The sequence below is a fragment of the Oncorhynchus keta genome, chromosome 37, assembly GCF_023373465.1.
Source record: "Oncorhynchus keta strain PuntledgeMale-10-30-2019 chromosome 37, Oket_V2, whole genome shotgun sequence".
Classification (NCBI taxonomy): Eukaryota; Metazoa; Chordata; class Actinopteri; order Salmoniformes; family Salmonidae; genus Oncorhynchus; species Oncorhynchus keta.
The window spans coordinates 24,933,113-24,956,220 of record NC_068457.1 but is presented as its reverse complement, the minus strand read 5'-3'; the positions used below and the strand labels follow the sequence as shown (position 1 = coordinate 24,956,220).

Here is a 23,108-nt window from a genome sequence, read left to right as displayed (position 1 = left end):
TACGGTGCTGGTGCCATGTTGGTCGGTGGAGCCTCTGTGATGCAACTGGTCCAGGAAGGCGTTCAGGAAGGCTTACGGTGCTGGTGCCATGTTGGTCGGTGGAGCCTCTGTGATGCAACGTGGTCCAGGAAGGCTTCCTACGGTGCTGGTGCCATGTTGGTCGGTGGAGCCTCTGTGATGCAACGTGGTCCAGGAAGGCTTCCTACGGTGCTGGTGCCATGTTGGTCGGTGGAGCCTCTGTGATGCAACGTGGTCCAGGAAGGCTTCCTACGGTGCTGGTGCCATGTTGGTCGGTGGAGCCTCTGTGATGCAACGTGGTCCAGGAAGGCTTCCTACGGTGCTGGTGCCATGTTGGTCGGTAGAGCCTCTGTGATGCAACGTGGTCCAGGAAGGCTTCCTATGGTAGGATTACCCAGACAGACAGGAGCCAGAGGAACAGCTGCTGTCAGTGGTTATGGAGAGGTGGAGGATGGATAGGCTCATCCCTACAGGTGAAGAGGGGTTGTTTGACAAAAGGTGTAAACAGGATATAAGTGTTGGAGAGGAACTGTAAACTGACTGTCTTAGACAGAACTCTTTACATCAAACATCTTCCCTACCACTCCTAACCATGTTCAAAACAATGTCAACAGTATAGAATGGAAGGAGGGTTAGGTGCTGTATGTATGAGTCATCAGTAGATGTGGTCGAAGGAATAGTCACATGCTCACCAATGTTTTTGGGGTTGTCTTTGCTTTGAGTTTAATCTGTAATACATATCTGGATGATTCAGAAAACGATCATCTAGTTTAATTGAGACGATATGATCTGCTCCTTTAATCCAGATCACAGTGTTGACTTCAATTTGACTGACTCTATCACCCCCTGCACCCTCCAATCCTGCCAATGGGATTACCTTTTCATTTGAGATTAGCCTGGGGCTCAGCAATGGGATTTGAGCCCATAATAAACTCCTGAACACCAAAGAAATTCATGTATGTCTCTTTCAGAGATGCTTCTTCTGAGACCCATATGAACCATTTAGCATGTTCTACAACGCCTTCAGCTTAAAATCACTAGCCTAGTCGCTAACTAGCTGCTAACACACTGAGCTAACATTTAGTAATGTAAAGAGGAGCAGATGCCACAGTGCTGGTGGGTAAATAAAGTGTGAAGACCTAATATGCAGTGTGGTGGCTGCAGCCGGTCTCTGCCTGTCTGTTGACAATGTGAGAGCAGATTGGCGCTGTGCGGCAGCTGCTTCCCCAGTGGCTGCTGAGGGAGATTAGCTGCTAGCGGCTACGCTAACTCACAAGGAACATGGCTTAGCGTTAGCACTTAGCTGCTGCAGCAGGTTCTAATCAAGGCTGGCATGGGTCTGCTCAGAGGCGGTGTTGACAGGACTTTGTCTGCACCTCACTGGGGTTTCATTAACCCTTTCACCCCTTTACCCCTTTAATTCACTGAGTTAGTCCATAGGGAGAGGTGGGGGATCATTCCTTTCTGCTGGGCTAGGACTACTGCCATACTGAGGCTACTGACTACTGAGGTTTAGGCAGCACTTGTATTAGGATGTTTGCTGTAGAAATGTCTAGACCATTGTTAAAGTGTTTTCACTCCATCACTATTGTTTTTGGGCATGAAGAGGATAATGACCTGAAGTTCTGAGACAGTGACATGTTTATTAGAGAGTTAGGCTGAGGTTGGTCCTGGTCCACTGTCCTGGTCTGTCCTGGTCCACTATCCTGGTCCACTGTCCCGGTCTGTCCTGGCTGTCCTAGTCTGTCCTGGTCCACTGTCCCGGTCCACTGTCCTGGTCCACTGTCCTGGTCCACTGTCCCGGTCTGTCCTGGCTGTCCTAGTCTGTCCTGGTCCACTGTCCTGGTCCACTGTCCCGGTCCACTGTCCTGGTCCACTGTCCCGGTCTGTCCTGGTCTGTCCTCGTCCACTATCCTGGTCTGTCCTGGCTGTCCTGGTCTGTCCTGGTCCACTATCCTGGTCCACTATCCTGGTCCACTATCCTGGTCTGTCCTGGTCCACTGTCCTGGTCCACTATCCTGGTCTGTCCTGGTCCACTATCCTGGTCTGTCCTGGTCCACTATCCTGGTCTGTCCTGGTCTTGAACAACCACTTACTTTGTCAGGATGGGAGGGAAATAGGAGGAAGGGAGAGGGAGCTAACTCTACCGTCTCTCTCTCTCTCTCTCTCTCTCTCTCTCTCTCTCTCTCTCTCTCTCTCTCTCTCTCTCTCTCTCTCTCTCTCTCTCCTCCCTCCTTTTTCCATAGTCCTCCTTCCCTCTCCCTTATCTTGGTCCATGCCACTCGCTTGAGCACCACGACATTGTGATATGAATAGGAGATGAGGGAGCAAGCTCTACTTCAAACTCCTTAAGTAATGGATCGGTGCTACTGTTTCTATGGACACACTCCTTAACAAATGGATCGGTGCTGTGGTTTCTATGGACACACTCCTTAACAAATGGATCGGTGCAACTGTTTCTATGGACACACTCCTTAACAAATGGATCGGTGCTACTGTTTCTATGGACACACTCCTTAACAAATGGATCGGTGCTACTGTTTCTATGGACACACTCCTTAACAAATGGATCGGTGCTACTGTTTCTATGGACACACTCCTTAACAAATGGATCGGTGCAACTGTTTCTATGGACACACTCCTTAACAAATGGATCGGTGCTACTGTTTCTATGGACACACTCCTTAAGAAATGGATCGGTGCCGTGGTTTCTATGGACACACTCCTTAACAAATGGATCGGTGCTGTGGTTTCTATGGACACACTTAACAAATGGATCGGTGCAACTGTTTCTATGGACACACTCCTTAACAAATGGATCGGTGCTACTGTTTCTATGGACACACTCCTTAACAAATGGATCGGTGCAACTGTTTCTATGGACACACTCCTTAACAAATGGATCGGTGCTACTGTTTCTATGGACACACTCCTTAACAAATGGATCGGTGCTACTGTTTCTATGGACACACTCCTTAACAAATGGATCGGTGCAACTGTTTCTATGGACACACTCCTTAACAAATGGATCGGTGCTACTGTTTCTATGGACACACTCCTTAACAAATGGATCGGTGCAACTGTTTCTATGGACACACTCCTTAACAAATGGTTCGGTGCTACTGTTTCTATGGACACACTGTTTCACACTCCTTAACAAATGGATCGGTGCTACTGTTTCTATGGACACACCCCTTAACAAATGGATCGGTGCTACTGTTTCTATGGACACACTCCTTAACAAATGGTTCGGTGCTACTGTTTCTATGGACACACTCCTTAACAAATGGATCGGTGCTGCTGTTTCTATGGACACACTCCTTAACAAATGGATCGGTGCTACTGTTTCTATGGACACACTCCTTAACAAATGGATCTGGTGCTGCTGTTTCTATGGACACACTCCTTAACAAATGGATCGGTGCAACTGTTTCTATGGACACACTCCTTAACAAATGGATCGGTGCTACTGTTTCTATGGACACACTCCTTAACAAATGGAGGTGCTGCTGTTTCTATGGACACACTCCTTAACAAATGGATCGGTGCTGCTGTTTCTATGGACACACTCCTTAACAAATGGATCGGTGCTGCTGTTTCTATGGACACACTCCTTAACAAATGGATCGGTGCTACTGTTTCTATGGACACACTCCTTAACAAATGGATTGGTGCTACTGTTTCTATGGACACACTCCTTAACAAATGGATCGGTGCTGCTGTTTCTATGGACACACTCCTTAACAAATGGATCGGTGCTGCTGTTTCTATGGACACACTCCTTAACAAAATGGATCGGTGCTGCTGTTTCTATGGACACACTCCTTAACAAATGGATCGGTGCTACTGTTTCTATGGACACACTCCTTAACAAATGGATCGGTGCTGCTGTTTCTATGGACACACTCCTTAACAAATGGATTGGTGCTACTGTTTCTATGGACACACTCCTTAACAAATGGATCGGTGCTACTGTTTCTATGGACACACTCCTTAACAAATGGATCGGTGCAAAACTGTTTCTATGGACACACTCCTTAACAAATGGATCGGTGCTACTGTTTCTATGGACACACTCCTTAACAAATGGATCGGTGCTGCTGTTTCTATGGACACACTCCTTAACAAATGGATCGGTGCTGCTGTTTCTATGGACACACTCCTTAACAAATGGATCGGTGCTACTGTTTCTATGGACACACTCCTTAACAAATGGATCGGTGGTGGACACACTCCTTAACAAATGGACTGTTTCTATGGACACACTCCTTAACAAATGGATCGGTGCTACTGTTTCTATGGACACACTCCTTAACAAATGGATCGGTGCTACTGTTTCTATGGACACACTCCTTAACAAATGGATCGGTGCTACTGTTTCTATGGACACACTCCTTAACAAATGGATCGGTGCAACTGTTTCTATGGACACACTCCTTAACAAATGGATCGGTGCAACTGTTTCTATGGACACACTCCTTAACAAATGGATCGGTGCAACTGTTTCTATGGACACACTCCTTAACAAATGGATCGGTGCAACTGTTTCTATGGACACACTCCTTAACAAATGGATCGGTGCTACTGTTTCTATGGACACACTCCTTAACAAATGGATCGGTGCTACTGTTTCTATGGACACACTCCTTAACAAATGGATCGGTGCTGCTGTTTCTATGGACACACTCCTTAACAAATGGATCGGTGCAACTGTTTCTATGGACACACTCCTTAACAAATGGATCGGTGCTACTGTTTCTATGGACACACTCCTTAACAAATGGATCGGTGCTGTGGTTTCTACTTCAAACTCTTTAAGAAATGGATAAGTGCTACGGTTTCTACTTCAAACTCCTTAATAAATGAATAGGTGATATGGTTTCTATGGACACACTCCTTAAGAAATGGATATCATAGCAACTAACTGTTGTTCAACTGTAAGCCGCCAACACTGGGTCACAATGTTACATACAGTATCTCTACTGCAGAGATTTCACTGCATCTCATTGTGTGGTATGAGGTTAGTGTAATGGGAATGGGAGGAGGATTTCAGCAGGCTGTATTAGTAGTATTAGCAGTGTGCTACTGCAGATTCTACAGTCCTCTCTTTCTCTGTCCGTGTGGTTCCACAGTCTTCTTTTTCTCTCTCTGTCTGTGTGATTCCAGAGTCCTCTCTTTCTCTCTCTGTCTGTGTGATTCCAGAGTCCTCTCTTTCTCTCTCTGTGTGGTTCCACAGTCTTCTCTTTCTCTCTCTGTCTGTGTGATTCCAGAGTCCTCTCTCTTTCTCTGTCTGTGTGGTTCCACAGTCTTCTCTTTCTCTCTCTGTCTGTGTGGTTCCAGAGTCCTCTCTTTCTCTCTCTGTCTGTGTGATTCCAGAGTCCTCTCTTTCTCTCTCTGTCTGTGTGATTCCAGAGTCCTCTCTTTCTCTCTCTGTGTGGTTCCACAGTCTTCTCTTTCTCTCTCAGTCTGTGTGGTTCCAGAGTCCTCTCTTTCTCTCTGTCTGTGTGGTTCCAGAGTCTTCTCTTTCTCTCTCTGTCTGTGTGATTCCACAGTCCCCTCTTTCTCTCTGTCTGTGGGATTCCACAGTCCTCTCTTTCTCTCTCTGTCTGTGTGATTCCAGAGTCCTCTCTTTCTCTCTCTGTCTGTGTGGTTCCACAGTCTTCTCTTTCTCTCTCTGTCTGTGTGATTCCACAGTCCCCTCTTTCTCTCTGTCTGTGGGATTGCACAGTCCTCTCGGTCTCTCTCTGTCTGTGTGATTCCACAGACCTCTCTGTCTCTCTCTGTCTGTGTGATTCCACAGTCCTCTCTGTCTCTCTCTGTCTGTGTGATTCCACAGTCCTCTCTGTCTCTCTCTGTCTGTGTGGATTCCACAGTCCTCTCTGTCTCTCTCTGTCTGTGGGATTCCACAGTCCCTCTGTCTCTCTCTGTCTGTGTGATTCCACAGTCCTCTCTGTCTCTCTCTGTCTGTGTGATTCCACAGTCCTCTCTGTCTCTCTCTGTCTGTGGGATTGCACAGTCCTCTCTGTCTCTCTCTGTCTGTGTGATTCCACAGTCCTCTCTGTCTCTCTCTGTCTGTGTGGTTCTTCAGTGTAGTTCTTTGTCTCACTGCCGCTGTCAGCCCTGCCTACAAATTAGCACAGGGACAGAAAAAATATTCAGCATGAGGCATTGGGTAAGCCCTGCACCCCTACTCAATACACACATAACTACACACACTTCTACACACACACGCACGCACGCTCGCAGCCCTGCACGCACAGGGACGGACACACACACACGCACGCACGCACACACACACACACACACACACACACACACACACACACACACACACACACACACACACACATTAGTGCACACACACACACACACACACACACACACACACACACACACACACACACACACACACACACACACACACACACACACACACACACACACACACACACACACACACACACACACACACACACACACACACACATTCAGCTGCACTTTTATGGACACATACACACACATTTTTGGGCTGAAGAGATGAAACGAATCCCGTGGCCTTTAGAAATGCAGCTTCCCTTTTCCCCTCACCCTCAATCTTTCACTGGCATATCACACACACACACACACACACACACACACACACACACACACACACACACACACACACACACACACACACACACACACACACACACACACACACACACACACACACACACACACACACACACACACACACACACACACACACACACACACACACACACACACACACACACACACACACAATTTCAGCCATGGCGAGACTCCTCCCAACCCAACCCCCTCTTTTCTCCTTTCCTCCTCTCTGATGCAGCATCATACTTTGGCTTGTTCGCGGCTCAGGGGGGGTGTGTGTGTGTGTGTGTGTGTGAGTGGGAGTGCGAGCCCACACTTCAGAGGCTGTGTTCTGGTGCGTGTGTGAGGGAGTGTTTGTGTTCTCTCCTACCGGTGGATTGTCTCTCTGAGTCGTGTCTCTCACCTACCACTGAATTTCTGACTGACTCTCTCTTTTTTATTTCTCTCTCCCTCACATTCTCTCTCTCTTTCTCTCTCTATTTCTCTCTTTCTGCAGGACTCCAAGCCTCCTCCCTTACCCAAATCATTGCAGACAAAATCGCAGAAAGATAGCTGCCCCATCTCGCCAGGTAAGGTGTGTATGTGTCTCTGTGTGTGTCTGTGTGTGTGTCTGTGTGTCTGTGTGTGTGTCTGTGTAGATTTAGAGATGTAGAGAGTGTATTAGTCACAAGGTTGCAGATGTAAATGCAGGGTACAGTGATAATCTTAAGCTCTGAGCTCCAACAGGTCAAAGAGTCTGTGTCTGTGTATTCCGCCCGTGACTAGACGCCGACTAGAGTGACGAGACACAAATGCAGGGTGTCAATTTATTGTCTGTGGATACAGGCTAGCAGGCTGCCGAAAAACTGCCGGCTCATTGCTATGCTGCTAGCATCTCTCTCTCTTTCTCGTTCTCTCTTTCTCTCTCCCCTATCCCCCCCTCTCTCTCTCTCTCTCTCTCTCTCTCTCTCTCTCTCTCTCTCTCCTCTCTTCTCTCCCCCTCTCTCTCCCTTCCTCTCTCTCCTCTCTCTCTCTCTCTCTCTCTCTCTCTCTCTCTCTCTCTCTCTCTCTCTCTCTCTCTCTCTCTCTCTCTCTCTATCCTCTCTTTCTCTCCCTCTCTCTCCCCCCTTCCTGTCCCCCCCTCTCTCTCTCCCCTCTCCCCTCTCCCTCTCCCTCTCTTCTTTCTCCCATTCCTGTCCCCCCTCTCCCTCTCTCTCTCCCTCTCTCCCTCTCCCTCTCTTCTTTCTCCCCTCATTCTCTTATTGCGGATATGTCAGTTAAAAGGTTAACAATCAGAATCCCTAATAAGCAGAATGTTTTCTGGACCAGACATACAGTATCTCCCTTTTGTTAGCTTCCAAGAACATGATCTATATATTACAGCCAGCAGTGATTGTTTGTGACATAACTGATATGCAGTGAAAGTAGTGGATGTGAGTGTGAGAGCGGCTTCTGCAGCTGTGTGTTAGGAGTCCTGTTTTCCTCTCAGAGAGATGTAGTGACGCTCAGTGTCTAGACGGCATTGATTATTCAAGCGCTAGGACAGCGACTCTCCTCGCGCTGATAGGAGACTCACACAAGTTGATGACATTTTCCCTCAATTGATGAGTCTTTAGACAAAACACTGAATTGTGAGTGAAAGAGATGTTATGTTGAGCCGTCTTAGAGTGGGAGGATGCTTCATGCTTGTCGGTGATTCTGAGGGATTTACACAAACCACACAACACATTTCTTTTAAAAATTTATTTTTAAAGTTTTTACCCCTTTTTCTCCCCAATTTCGTGGTATCCAAATGTTGTAGTAGCTACTATCTTGTCTGATCGCTACAACTCCCGTACGGGCTCGTGAGAGACGAAGATTGAAAGTCATGCGTCCTCCGATACACAACCCAACCAGCCGTACTGCTTCTTAACACAGCGCTCATCCAACCCGGAAGCCAGCCGCACCAATGTGTCTGAGGGTACACCGTGCACCTGGCAACCTTGGTTAGCACTCACTGCGCCCGGCCCGCCACAGGAGTCTCTGGTGCACGATGAGACAAGGACATCCCTACTGACCAATCCCTCCCTAACCAGGACAACGCTAGGCCAATTGTGCGTCGCCCCACGGACCTCCCGGTCGCGGCCGGTTACGACAGAGCCTGGGCACGAACCCAGGGACTCTGATGGCGCAGCTGGCGCTGCAGTACAGCGCCCTTAACCACTGCGCCACCCGGGAGGCTACACAACACATTTCTCATATTGTCCCCCATCTTTGGCTGTCTACGAAAGCTTGTGACATAACCCACATACAGCAGCAAACAGTATTGGAGTTTGTGACGCACAGGAGGATGATGTAATGCTGCATGGGCCCCTGCCTCTGTGTGTGTGTGTGTGTGTGTGTGTGTGTGTGTGTGTGTGTGTGTGTGTGTGTGTGTGTGTGTGTGTGTGTGTGTGTGTGTGTGTGTGTGTGTGTGTGTGTGTGTGTGCGTGTGTGCGTGCGTGCGTGCGTGTTGAGCGAATACCAAAACTATTATTTTTTATTTTGGGGGATTTGAGCCTAATGTGCAAATTGCACAGTTACTCTACAGATAAATCTGATCAAGCCCGAACTGTGCGATGTAGTAGGGAGTTGTAGTTTCCAACAAGCCATGATTCTACATAGGTTAATGCAGAAAACATGGTAATTAACTACATAATCCATTGCACGCCTACTTGTCCGGACTCTGGGCTTGTTGGACATTACAGCCGACAGTGCAGGCAACCACCAACCAACTGATCTACAAATCCCCTTGCATCATAAATAACTATTCATTATTATTTCTAGATCAATCAGTCAGTCATCCTTTACCCATGATGCATTACGGTTTTGATCCTCTCGAACACGGCCTGAGTTTTACACCTGCTAACGTGAAAGAGACAGAAGAATGTGTGTTGGAGAAGGTAAGAGCAGGTTCTTCACGAGGTATCTCCTCCTGAAAATACATGATCTGAGTGATTGATGGTTGGTATTCAACAGTCATAAAAGTATGCCTTATTTACTTTGAAGAACCTCTAAAATAGTGATTTTTGTCAGACCGCATAGGCAGCAGTTCTATAGAGAGGAGATGATGACTTGGAATGAAATAATAAAGTCATCAACTAAAACTAATGTAGTATAATGAAATATTATATACTAATATAATGTAATACTAATGAAATATTATATACTAATATAATGTAATACTAATGAAATATTTCATTTAAGTAAAGTGAATAGATGTTGGTTAATAAGTGATGCACAGTAATGGTCAGTCACTACCATCATGGGACTTTTATTCATTGTTTATGTGCTGTGTTGTTACAGCATTCAACCCACATAATGCATAGTGCATTTAATGTTCAAAACAATTATCAAAACCGAAATCAAACCAACCTCAAAAAGCACTAATCGCTCAGCACTAGTCTGTGTGTGTCTGTGTCTGTGTGTGTCTGTGTCTGTGAGTGTGTCTGTGTCTGTGAGTGTGTCCTTTTGTGACTGCATCCTTCCGATACACACACCCACACAGACACACTCCCTCCTTCCCCACATTCACCACACACCCTCCCCAGCGGTACATACAGAGCCACCAGGGTAGGACATCTGTCACATCCACAGTCCCCTCTCATCTCTCTCTCTCTCTCAATTCAATTCAATTCAATTCAAGGGCTTTATTGGCATGGGAAACATGTGTTAACATTGCCAAAGCAAGTGAGGCAGATAATATATAAAGTGAATATATAAAGTGAAATAAACAATAAAAATGAACAGTAAACATCACACATACAGAAGTTTCAAAACAATAAAGACATTACAAATGTCATATTATATATACATGTTTTAACAATGTACAAATGGTAAAGGACACAAGATAAAATAAACAATCTTAGATATGGGTTGTATTTACAATGGTGTGTGTTCTTCACTGGTTGCACTTCTCGTGGCAACAGGTCACAAATCTTGCTGCTGTGATGGCACACTGTGGAATTTCACCCAGTAGATATGGGAGTTTTTCAAATTCGAATTCTCTCTCTCTCTATCTTTCTGGTATGCTCTGAGGCAACCTCTCTTTCCTAGGAACAAATAGAAGCTGACACGCGAACGCAGTAGAGGGTTGGGGGATGCAGAGGGGGACGTCTGTGTCCCCCACGCACCCATTTTGGGACACAAACAAATCCCTGTGTTCCTTTCCCTCCCTCCCTCTCTATCTCACCCATGCTCTGCTAACAGGGCAGTGCCCCTCTGTGTCCCTCTCCCTATGCCAGCAGGGTGTTCTCACCCAGGCGGGGGGCATGGTGCCAACCCCATGCCCTTGGAGGAAGGTCACAGCTTGGCAGCAGAGCGGGCTCTGTGTTGGTGGTTCATTACTAACTAAGAGCTGGGATAGAGGACCATTGTTATGTTCATGTCCCAGTGCATCTGCGTTTCAAAACATGGACTTATCCAACAGACAGCATGAAGCATGTTGCAGAAATGGCCTGTATGGACACCAAACTTTATTGTCCATTCATGGAAATATAATTTGTGATGCCAACGGTCCATTGAAATACAATGAATATGTGTTCTGTGCCATGACTTCCACCAACATAGTGTGTGATCTAATGATACAGCGTGTTATACGGTCGATGAGTAGGGGATGATGTGGAATACCAGTCGATGAGTAGGGGATGATGTGGAATACCAGTCGATGAGTAGGGGATGATGTGGAATACCAGTCGATGAGTAGGGGATGATGTGGAATACCAGTCGATGAGTAGGGGATGATGTGGAATACCAGTCGATGAGTAGGGGATGATGTGGAATACCAGTCGATGAGTAGGGGATGATGTGGAATACCAGTCGATGATAGGGGATGATGTGGAATACCAGTATGAGTAGGGGATGATGTGGAATACCAGTCGATGAGTAGGGGATGATGTGGAATACCAGTCGATGAGTATGGGGGATGATGTGGAATACCAGTCGATGAGTAGGGGATGATGTGGAATACCAGTCGATGAGTAGGGGATGATGTGGAATACCAGTCGATGAGTAGGGGATGATGTGGAATACCAGTCGATGAGTAGGGGATGATGTGGAATACCAGTCGATGAGTAGGGGATGATGTGGAATACCAGTCGATGAGTAGGGGATGATGTGGAATACCAGTCGATGAGTAGGGGATGATGTGGAATACCAGTCGATGAGTAGGGGATGATGTGGAATACCAGTCGATGAGTAGGGGATGATGTGGAATACCAGTCGATGAGTAGGGGATGATGTGGAATACCAGTCGATGAGTAGGGGATGATGTGGAATACCAGTCGATGAGTAGGGGATGATGTGGAATACCAGTCGATGAGTAGGGGATGATGTGGAATACCAGTCGATGAGTAGGGGATGATGTGGAATACCAGTCGATGAGTAGGGGATGATGTGGAATACCAGGTGCTATACATTATTTCTGTACTGAATATTTTGTTGCAGACCATATGACTCACTGTAAATGTTGCTTTTGAAGTAGGACATATTGAGGCTGTTATTGGACTGTCTGTACATCTCACACCTGGCCACTCACACCTGGCCTCTCACACCTGGCCACTCACACCTGGCCTCTCACACTTGGCCATTAACACCTGGCCTCTCACACCAGGCCACTTACACCAGGCCTTTCACACCTGGCCACTCACACCAGGCCTCTCACACCTGGCCACTCACACCAGGCCTCTAACACCTGGCCACTAACACCTGGCCACTAACACCTGGCCACTCACACCAGGCCTCTAACACCTGGCCACTCACACCAGGCCTCTAACACCTGGCCACTCACACCAGGCCTTTCACACCTGGCCACTCACACCAGGCCTTTCACACCTGGCCACTCACACCAGGCCTCTAACACCTGGCCACTCACACCAGGCCTTTCACACCTGGCCACTCACACCAGGCCTTTCACACCTGGCCACTAACACCTGGCCACTCACACCAGGCCTTTCACACCTGGCCACTCACACCAGGCCTCTAACACCTGGCCACTCACACCAGGCCTCTAACACCTGGCCACTCACACCAGGCCTCTAACACCTGGCCACTCACACCAGGCCTCTAATACCTGGCCACTCACACCAGGCCTCTAACACCTGGCCACTAATACCTGGCCACTAACACCTGGCCACTCACACCAGGCCTTTCACACCTGGCCACTCACACCAGGACTTTCACACCTGGCCACTAACACCAGGCCTTTCACACCTGGCCACTAACACCAGGCCTCTAACACCTGGCCACTAACACCTGGCCACTAACACCTGGCCACTCACACCAGGCCTTTCACACCTGGCCACTCACACCAGGCCTCTAACACCTGGCCACTCACACCAGGCCTTTCACACCTGGCCACTCACACCAGGCCTCTAACACCTGGCCACTCACACCAGGCCTCTAACACCTGGCCACTCACACCAGGCCTCTAACACCTGGCCACTAACACCTGGCCACTAACACCTGGCCACTCACACCAGGCCTTTCACACCTGGCCACTCACACCAGGCCTTTCACACCTGGCCACTAACACCAGGCCTTTCACACCTGGCCACTAACACCAGGCCTTTCACACCTGGCCACTCACACCAGGCCTCTAACACCTGGCCACTAACACCTGGCCACTAACACCTGGCCACTCACACCAGGCCTTTCACACCTGGCCACTCACACCAGGCCTTTCACACCTGGCCACTAACACCAGGCCTTTCACACCTGGCCACTCACACCAGGCCTTTCACACCTGGCCACTCACACCAGGCCTCTAACACCTGGCCACTAACACCTGGCCACTAACACCAGGCCTTTCACACCTGGCCACTCACACCAGGCCTCTAACACCTGGCCACTAACACCTGGCCACTAACACCTGGCCACTAACACCTGGCCACTCACACCAGGCCTTTTACACCTGGCCACTCACACCAGGCCTTTCACACCTGGCCACTCACACCAGGCCTCTAACACCTGGCCACTCACACCAGGCCTCTAACACCTGGCCACTAACACCTGGCCACTAACACCAGGCCTTTCACACCTGGCCACTCACACCAGGCCTCTAACACCTGGCCACTCACACCAGGCCTTTCACACCTGGCCACTCACACCAGGCCTCTAACACCTGGCCACTCACACCCGCCTCTAACACCTGGCCACTAACACCAGGCCACTAACACCTGGCCACTCACACCAGGCCTTTCACACCTGGCCACTAACACCAGGCCACTAACACCTGGCCACTAACACCAGGCCTCTAACACCTGGCCTTTTACACCTGGCCTTTCACACCTGGCCACTCTCTGAAGTAGAGCTGCCTCCAGGCCCTGTACAGTGTATGTACCTGTTAGTACAGTGTATGTACCTGTTAGTACAGTGTATGTACCTGCTAGTACAGTGTATGTACCTGCTAGTACAGTGTATGTACCTGCTAGTACAGTGTATGTACCTACCTGCTAGTACAGTGTATGTACCTGCTAGTACAGTGTATGTACCTGCTAGTACAGTGTATGTACCTGCTGGTCTTTTACATACCATAATGTGAAGGCTGGATGTGTGTGTGTGTGTGTGTGTGTGTGTGTGTGTGTGTGTGTGTGTGTGTGTGTGTGTGTGTGTGTGTGTGTGTGTGTGTGTGTGTGTGTGTGTGAGTGTGTAAGATCACATGTGGGTGAGTGTTTGTTGTTGTTGTTTGTGTGTGTGTGTAAGATCACTGTGTGTGTGTGTGTGTGTGTGTGTGTGTGTGTGTGTGTGTGTGTGTGTGTGTGTGTGTGTGTGTGTGTGTGTGTGTGTGTGTGTGTGTGTGTGTGTGTGCATGCATGCATGTAAGCGTGCATGCTTGCCTGTGTGTGTGTCCGTGTGTGGGCAGTGGGTCGCTTGCGTGCTTATACAGAGCCTTTACAAGTGGCCTGTGAGCTGCCTGTCAGAACGATTACGTTTCAATCCATCACCACTCAGATATGTCCCACCAGGCACTCTCCTGACGATAGAGGGAGGATTGGGAGAGAGGGAAGAATGGGAGGAGAGGATAGAAGGCTGTTGATTTATAAGACAAGGAGTGGGATAAGGAGAAGAGACAGGAGTCTGTGGAGTGTGGGGAGTGTGTGGGGAGTGTGGGCAGTGTGTGGGAGGTGTGTGGGGAGTGGGGGAGTGTGTGGGGAGTGTGTGGGGTGTGTGGGCAGTGTGTGGGAGGTGTGTGGGGAGTGGGGGGAGTGTAGGTCTCCTGTAGATTAATGTACTGTAGCTACTGTAGGGATCTACTGGTGTAGGTCTCCTGTAGATGAATGTAACTACTGCAGGGATCTACTGGTGTAGGTCTACTGCAGGGATCTACTGGTGTAGGTCTACTGCAGGGATCTACTGGTGTAGGTCTACTGTAGGGATCTACTGGTGTAGGTCTACTGTAGATGAGTGTAGCTACTGTAGTGATCTACTGGTGTAGGTCTACTGTAGATGAATGTAACTACTGTAGGGATCTACTGGTGTAGGTCTACTGTAGGGATCTACTGGTGTAGGTCTACTGTAGATGAGTGTAGCTACTGCAGGGATCTACTGGTGTAGGTCTACTGTAGGGATCGACTGGTGTAGGTCTACTGTAGATGAGTGTAACTACTGTAGGGATCTACTGGTGTAGGTCTACTGCAGGGATCTACTGGTGTAGGTCTACTGTAGGGATCTACTGGTGTAGGTCTACTGTAGATGAGTGTAGCTACTGCAGGGATCTACTGGTGTAGGTCTACTGTAGGGATCGACTGGTGTAGGTCTACTGTAGATGAGTGTAACTACTGTAGGGATCTACTGGTGTAGGTCTACTGTAGGGATCGACTGGTGTAGGTCTACTGTAGATGAGTGTAACCACTGTAGGGATCTACTGGTGTAGGTCTACTGCAGGGATCTACTGGTGTAGGTCTACTGTAGGGATCTACTGGTGTAGGTCTACTGTAGATGAGTGTAGCTACTGCAGGGATCTACTGGTGTAGGTCTACTGTAGCGATCTACTGGTGTAGGTCTACTGTAGCGATCTACTGGTGTAGCTCTACTGTAGCGATCTACTGGTGTAGGTCTACTGTAGATGAGTGTAACTACTGTAGGGATCTACTGGTGTAGGTCTACTGTAGATGAGTGTAACTACTGTAGGGATCTACTGGTGAGGTCTACTGTAGATGAGTGTAACCACTGTAGGGATCTACTGGTGTAGGTCTCCTATAGATGTGTAGCTGTAACTACAGTATGTCCAGCTGTTGACTTGACCACCTTAAATGTGTTAGCTACAGTGTTGACCATATTGGCCAATGGCCATGGTAGTAGAACATCAATCAGCTCATGCCCAATGGAGCTTCTATGTAGCTTACAGTACTCTATTTTTGTAGTCCATAGTAGACAGACAGACAGCTCCACAGTAGTGACAGACAGACAGACAGACAGACAGACAGACAGACAGACAGACAGACAGACAGACAGACAGACAGACAGACAGACAGACAGACTCCATAGTAGAGACAAACAGACAACTCCATAGTAGAGACAGACAGACATCTCTATTGTAGGTACAGACAGACGGACAGCTCCATAGTAGCGACAGACAGGCAGACAGCTCCGTAGTAGGGAGAGACAGATGGACAGCTCTATAGTAGAGACAGACAGGCAGACAGCTCCATAGTAGAGACAGACAGACGGACAGCTCCATATTATGTAGACAGACAGACAGACAGACAGACAGACAGACAGACGGACAGCTCCATATTATGTAGACAGACAGAAGGACAGCTCCATATTATGTAGACAGACAGAAGGACAGCTCCATATTATGTAGACAGACAGATGACAGCTCCATATTATGTAGACAGACAGAAGGACAGCTCCATATTATGTAGACAGACAGAAGGACAGCTCCATATTATGTAGACAGACAGAAGGACAGCTCCATATTATGTAGACAGACAGAAGGACAGCTCCATATTATGTAGACAGACAGATGACAGCTCCATATTATGTAGACAGACAGAAGGACAGCTCCATATTATGTAGACAGACAGATGACAGCTCCATATTATGTAGACAGACAGATGACAGGTCCATATTATGTAGACAGACAGAAGGACAGCTCCATATTATGTAGACAGACAGAAGGACAGCTCCATATTATGTAGACAGACAGATGACAGCTCCATATTATGTAGCCAGACAGAAGGACAGCTCCATCTTATGTAGACAGACAGAAGGACAGCTCCATATTATGTAGACAGACAGAAGGACAGCTCCATATTATGTAGACAGACAGATGACAGCTCCATATTATGTAGACAGACAGATGACAGGTCCATATTATGTAGACAGACAGAAGGACAGCTCCATATTATGTAGACAGACAGAAGGACAGCTCCATATTATGTAGACAGACAGAAGGACAGCTCCATATTATGTAGACAGACAGATGACAGCTCCATATTATGTAGACAGACAGAAGGACAGCTCCATATTATGTAGACAGACAGATGACAGCTCCATATTATGTAGACAGACAGAAGGACAGCTCCATATTATGTAGACAGACAGAAGGACAGCTCCATATTATGTAGACAGACAGATGACAGCTCCATATTATGTAGACAGACAGAAGGACAGCTCCATATTATGTAGACAGACAGAAGGACAGCTCCATATTATGTAGACAGACAGAAGGACAGCTCCATATTATGTGGACAGACAGAAGGACAGCTCCATATTATGTAGACAGACAGATGACAGCTCCATATTATGTAGACAGACAGAAGGACAGCTCCATATTATGTAGACAGACAGAAGGACAGCTCCATATTATGTGGACAGACAGAAGGACAGCTCCATATTATGTAGACAGACAGAAGGACAGCTCCATATTATGTAGACAGACAGATGACAGCTCCATATTATGTGGACAGACAGAAGGACAGCTCCAACAGAGTTGTCCATGTTCTTGTCCATATTCTGTTATAATCTCCACCCGGCACATCCAGAAGAGGACTGGCCACTCCTCCAAGCCTGGTTCCTCTCTAGGTTTCTTCCTAGGTTCCTGCCTGGGTTTTAGGCTGGGTTTCTGTACAGCACTTTGTGACATTGGCTGATGTAAAAAGGGCTTTATAAATACATTTGATTGAATTTGATTGAGTTCAAAGGCAACTTCAAAGGCAACAGTGGATCAATGCAGTTCATTTCTTATAGACAGACATGGACACATCATTATCACCCCCTAATGGACAGACATGGACACATCATTATCACCCCCTAATGCACAGACATGGACACATCATTATCACCCCCTAATGGACAGACATGGACACATCATTATCACCCCCTAATGGACAGACATGGACACATCATTATCACCCCCTAATGGACAGACATGGACACATCATTATCACCCCCTAATGGACAGACATGGACACATCATTATCACCCCCTAATGGACAGACATGGACACATCATTATCACCCCCTAATGGACAGACATGGACACATCATTATCACCCCCTAATGGACAGACATGGACACATCATTATCACCCCCTAATGGACAGACATGGACACATCATTATCACCCCCTAATGGACAGACATGGACACACATCATTATCACCCCCCTCTGCAGTGGTATCTCAACCCCATCACTCTCCTCTCCTCATCCTCCAATCCCCAGTTGATTTAACTCTGACTGGTGGTTTGATGAATTAAACATACACCAGGGTGTGTGTGTGCCTGCGGGAAGCTGGAGTCTGTCCGTGGGGACAAGGGGGCTGGCTGACTGAATTATAGCTGAGGGATGTGGGCAAAGCGAAGGTTAAGTGAAGGACAGAATGCACAGCCTCTCTGAGTAGATCTCCTATATGATTTACTGTACCTCCAGGTCTGGAGCAACACAGACTTAGTCTGGACTGGACACTTCAGACAGATCTCACTCAATCATTCTTCTGCAAAGGCTATAACTCCTAAACTAATATGTTTATTGCTGTAAAAGTGTTGGTAGAGCATAGCACATGCAACACCAGGGTTGTGGGTTCAATTCCCATGGGGGAACAGTAGGAAAATGTCTGCACTCACAACCTACTGTAAGTAACTCTGGATAAGAGCGTCTGATAAATGACTCCATGTCAACACTTAAACTAATATGTTTATTGCTGTTTTCTCATTCATATAAATGATCAAGCATATCGGTTAGTGCAAATCACTACTCAATGACAACAGATGGAGAGGATGATGATATTGATGATGATGGTGAGGCTAGACGAGTTGAAACCAGTCTAGTGCTAAATATGTCCAGCGAGGGAGCATGTCCCCATAACCATCTGTCTGCTTGTGTTTTCTAAACTTAGAGATCTAACACTTAGCAACAGACCAAGACAAGGCTCACTGACAGCTACTGTTGTAACTGACTGCCTCTCTCTGGGCCAAAACAATGGCTGCTGTTGCTGTGAGCCTGGAACCTTTCAAGCCATCCCTGAACCAGGCTGGCTGTGGTGCATTCAGTGAAGGGGACATTTTCTGTCTGCTCCTGTGATCTCTGATTGTCATGGCTGCTCTGAGCAGATGTCCCCAAATCTCTCTCTCTCCCCCTTTCCATTCACCTTCCCTCACAATCCCTCAAGCTCTCGCTCAAGCCCTCCCTCCCTCCCTCCCTGCCTCCCTCCCTGCCTCCCTCCCTCCCATCACAGTTCTTTATTCCTTCCCTCCATTCCCCCGCCTCCCTCACTCCCTGCCTGCCTGCCTGCCTGCCTGCCTCCCTCCCTCCCTGCCTGCCTGCCTGCCTGCCTGCCTGCCTGCCCCTGCCTCCCTCCCTCCCTCCCTCCCTCCCTCCCTCCCTCCCTCTCTTTTAGCCAAGCTCCACTACTGCTACTGCTGCAGCACTGCTTTCTGTGTGACCTCATCTTACCTTCCCTCTCCCCTCTCCTCCATCACCACCCCCCTCTCTCTCTCTCTCTCCCTCTCCTTCCCTCTCTCTTCTCTCCTCCCTCAACACCCTCTCTCTCTCATTCCCTCTCTCCCCCCTCATCCCCCTCTCACACCTCCCTCACCCCTTCTATCGCTCTCCTCCCTCACCCCCTCTCTCTATCTCCTTCCCCAACGCTCTCTTCCCTCAGCCCCATCTCTCTCTCTCTCCTTCCCTCTCTCCTCCATCTCTCTATCTCCCCAACTCTCTCCTCCCCCAACCTTCTCCTCCCTCATCCCCCTCTCTCTTCTCTCCTCCCTCACCTCTCTCTCTCCTTCCCCAATCTCTCTTTTGTTCCCTCTCTCTCTTTGTTTCTCCCTCTCTCCTCCCCTTTCTCTTTCTCTCCTCTCTCCTTGCCCCTCGCTCTCCTTCCCCATCCCCCTCTCCTTCCCCATCTCCCTTTAACCCCTTTCACTTTCTCTCCTCCCTCCCTCCCTCCCCTCGCTCTCCTTCCCCCTCTCTCGCTCTCCTTCCCCCATCCCTCTTTCCTTCCCCATCTCTCTTTACTCCCCTCTCTCTCCCCCCTCTCTCTCTTCCTCTCTCTCTCCTCTCTCTGCAAACTCCCCCCCCACCTCCTCTCTCCTCATCCCCTGTGTGAATTCGGACAATCTTTAGAAACCTAGAAACTCACTGACATGTTGCTGGGGATTTCTGGCAAAATAACAAGGCTACATCCCCAGGCCTGGTCGGGTTGGTTGTGTCACCCTTCTCCCCTTCCCCTCATCCCCTTCTCCCCTCTTCCTGTCTTCCCCCTCTCCCCTCTCCCCTGTAGCTGTGATGGTCAGTGTGAATGGCCATGTTGCACTTGGTCCTGCCAGGGGCCCCTGCCTGTGCTGGGGTGATGAATGTAGAACCAGCTCCCCGAAGAGACTCCCAGCCTAAGAACCAGACTGTCTGTCTGTCGCTGGGGCCAAACAAACCCATTGTTCTTATCTGTGGTGGACGTGCTCACATGGGCCCCCTCATCACTGCTGGATAATGTGAGGACTTGTTGTAGTAATTGTGGATTGCCCCTCTGTCCCATTGTACTACCCATAGAAGTCTGCTATAGAGATTGGGATGCTTAATACAGTCCGGGCTAATTACTCCTAGACAGAGTAGAAAGGATCACTCACAAACACTCTTCGTCAAACTAGGAGGTTTCTACATGAAAGCCTGCAGGCTTGGCCCACTGCTCCACACTGCAGTTTAAGTAGCATGCTTCAGGGAAAACACTGATCAGCTTAACCCCTCCACCTGTAGTCCTCCATAAGTCTGCCAGCAACATTAATCCAACCATTGTGTTTGAGTAGACTACCCTCTCTTATTCAGTACATACTGTCAGTCTGGTACAGTATCTAGCCACTTAACCACGGACATGATTTAGAGTAGGGGGAATGGTGATCTGGCAACAGGTGTGTGTGTGTGTGTGTGTGTGTGTGTGTGTGTGTGTGTGTGTGTGTGTGTGTGTGTGTGTGTGTGTGTGTGTGTGTGTGTGTGTGTGTGTGTGTGTGTGTGTGTGTGTGTGTGTGTGTGTGTGTGTGTGTGTGTGTGTGTGTGTGTGTGTGTGTGTGTGTGTGTGTGTGTGTGTGTGTGTGTATTATGACTGCTCTCTGTTTGTTCTAGCATTCTTAATTCTCTCTCTCTCCCTATAGGTGTAACCAGGAGGTTTTCCTCATCTGTCCTCTGATTCCTACCATTGTGTTCAGAAGTGGTTAAATCCACCAGCAACTCATCAGGTAAGACCAGAGAGAACAAACACTTGTAAAGAGAGCTTTAGCTGAAATGATGGTACAGATGTAGGATCTTTATTTGAAAAATAATCCTGCAGCAACAGGAAATGTCAATTATTTTGTGGATTATAATTAATGGACGTTATTTTGTAGGGGTTGATACATTTTTCATTAGGGCAAATCAAATCTGACATTTTAAGGTGGAAATCACAAACTTTAAAAGCCTTTTTAAACCTCGAATATACTACAATGTTGCATTTCCTGCTGTGCAGAAACATTCTCAGCAACAAAAGAGGTATCAAATTAAGACCCTACATCTGTATGTTTATTTGACTAAACACAGAGATCACTGATTGCATATGTAGCCATAGATAATGTCTGTCCATACTATAGCCCCATAGTTCACTCCAGTTACCCTGTAAATCTGACAATGTGCTCTTGAGCAAGGCTCTTAACCCTAATTTACTCCAGGGGTGCTGTACTACTATGGCTGACCCTGTAAAACAACACTTTTCACTGCTCCTATCTGGTGTATGTGACAATAAAACATCTATTTCTTTTGTATATCCATGTTTTTTGTTTATATCTCTGCTTATTGTCTCATGCGTATCTCTTCAGAGTAAAACACTGATTGATTTATTTTCCTCAGAGGAAAACACATTCAATTATTAAACAACATTTATTTCCAATATGGTTCTGGAACACATAATTATGACTCATCATTACTGGAATCAGAGTTCATTCTATAGAGCAGCAGGAGTGTTTGAACCTTCCCAGAATGCTCTTCCATGAGTCATCGGACCTCAGTAGTAATGGTTAAGTGCGTACCAGTACTGTAGTTACCAGGGTTTAGAAAGGGACAGAGGGTAATCGTGTGTATAATACCATTTAGAATGAGGGTAAAGGGGTATTGTGGGTAATTGAGTCCTTGATAACATGGATGTGTTAGAGGATGTATAATATATTCCTTATACTAGCAGATCCAGTCATAGTCTGTCCTGTTGCTTCTCCATTCCGTTTGACATGTGGAGGATCCATTAAGGTTTTATTGATACGTTGTAGACATTTACTGGCACTTACTCAATGTTGAAATGTTATCAGCAGTGTGTTTCTCATGACCAGAAGGTTATTGACAGCAATTGTGTGATTTGCCTGTGAGTGCGGACAGTATGAACCTGTTCTCTCACCAGTAATCCCCCAGCCAACAGAAAACATGTTCAAATCCCAGTGTAGGTTATTAGCCTGACAGCCCAACAGCACTATAACTGGTCTGCTCCTGTCCTGACCAATCAGAACTTAGAAACAAACCAACCTGACCAATCAAAGTTTAGAAACAGTCCAACCTGACCAATCACAACTGTGAAACAAACCAACCTGACCAATCAAAGTTTAGAAACAGTCCAAGCTGACCAGAGTTAACAGTCCAACCAGAGAGGCCATGACTGGCTTTATTCCCTTCAACACTGACCAGCAACAAGGTATTATTGAGTTGTTGATGTCACTTAGCCTGACGTCCATTAGTGGGACTGTAATGGTCTCTGGTCATGTCATATATGTCTGTCTAACCTGTGGAGTAGATACCACCTGGTCAATTGTAATTATTCACCTACCTCCTCATGCCTTTTGCACACAATGTATATCGACTCTCCTTTTTTCTACTGTATTATTGACTTGTTAATTGTTTACTCCATGTGTAACTCTGTGTTGTCTGTTCACACTGCTATGCTTTATCTTGGCCAGGTCGCAGTTGCAAATGAGAACTTGTTCTCAACTAGCCTACCTGGTTAAATAAAGGTGAAATAAATAAAAAA

At 47.5% G+C, this 23,108-nt stretch overlaps 1 protein-coding gene across 13 annotated transcripts in view; it reads left to right on the top strand.

Moving 5' to 3' along the window:
• Positions 1-23,108, top strand: part of LOC118381894 (microtubule-associated protein 2-like) — a 103,402-nt gene that overhangs the window by 31,708 nt on the left and 48,586 nt on the right. For 7 of the 13 annotated variants that reach the window (XR_008095950.1, XR_008095949.1, XR_008095948.1 and 4 more), the window contains exons 2-3: positions 7,133-7,205; positions 21,220-21,303. The gene's annotated coding sequence lies outside the window, so the exon portion shown is untranslated. The other 6 variants (XR_008095943.1, XM_052499904.1, XR_008095944.1 and 3 more) reach the window with 5 other exon arrangements.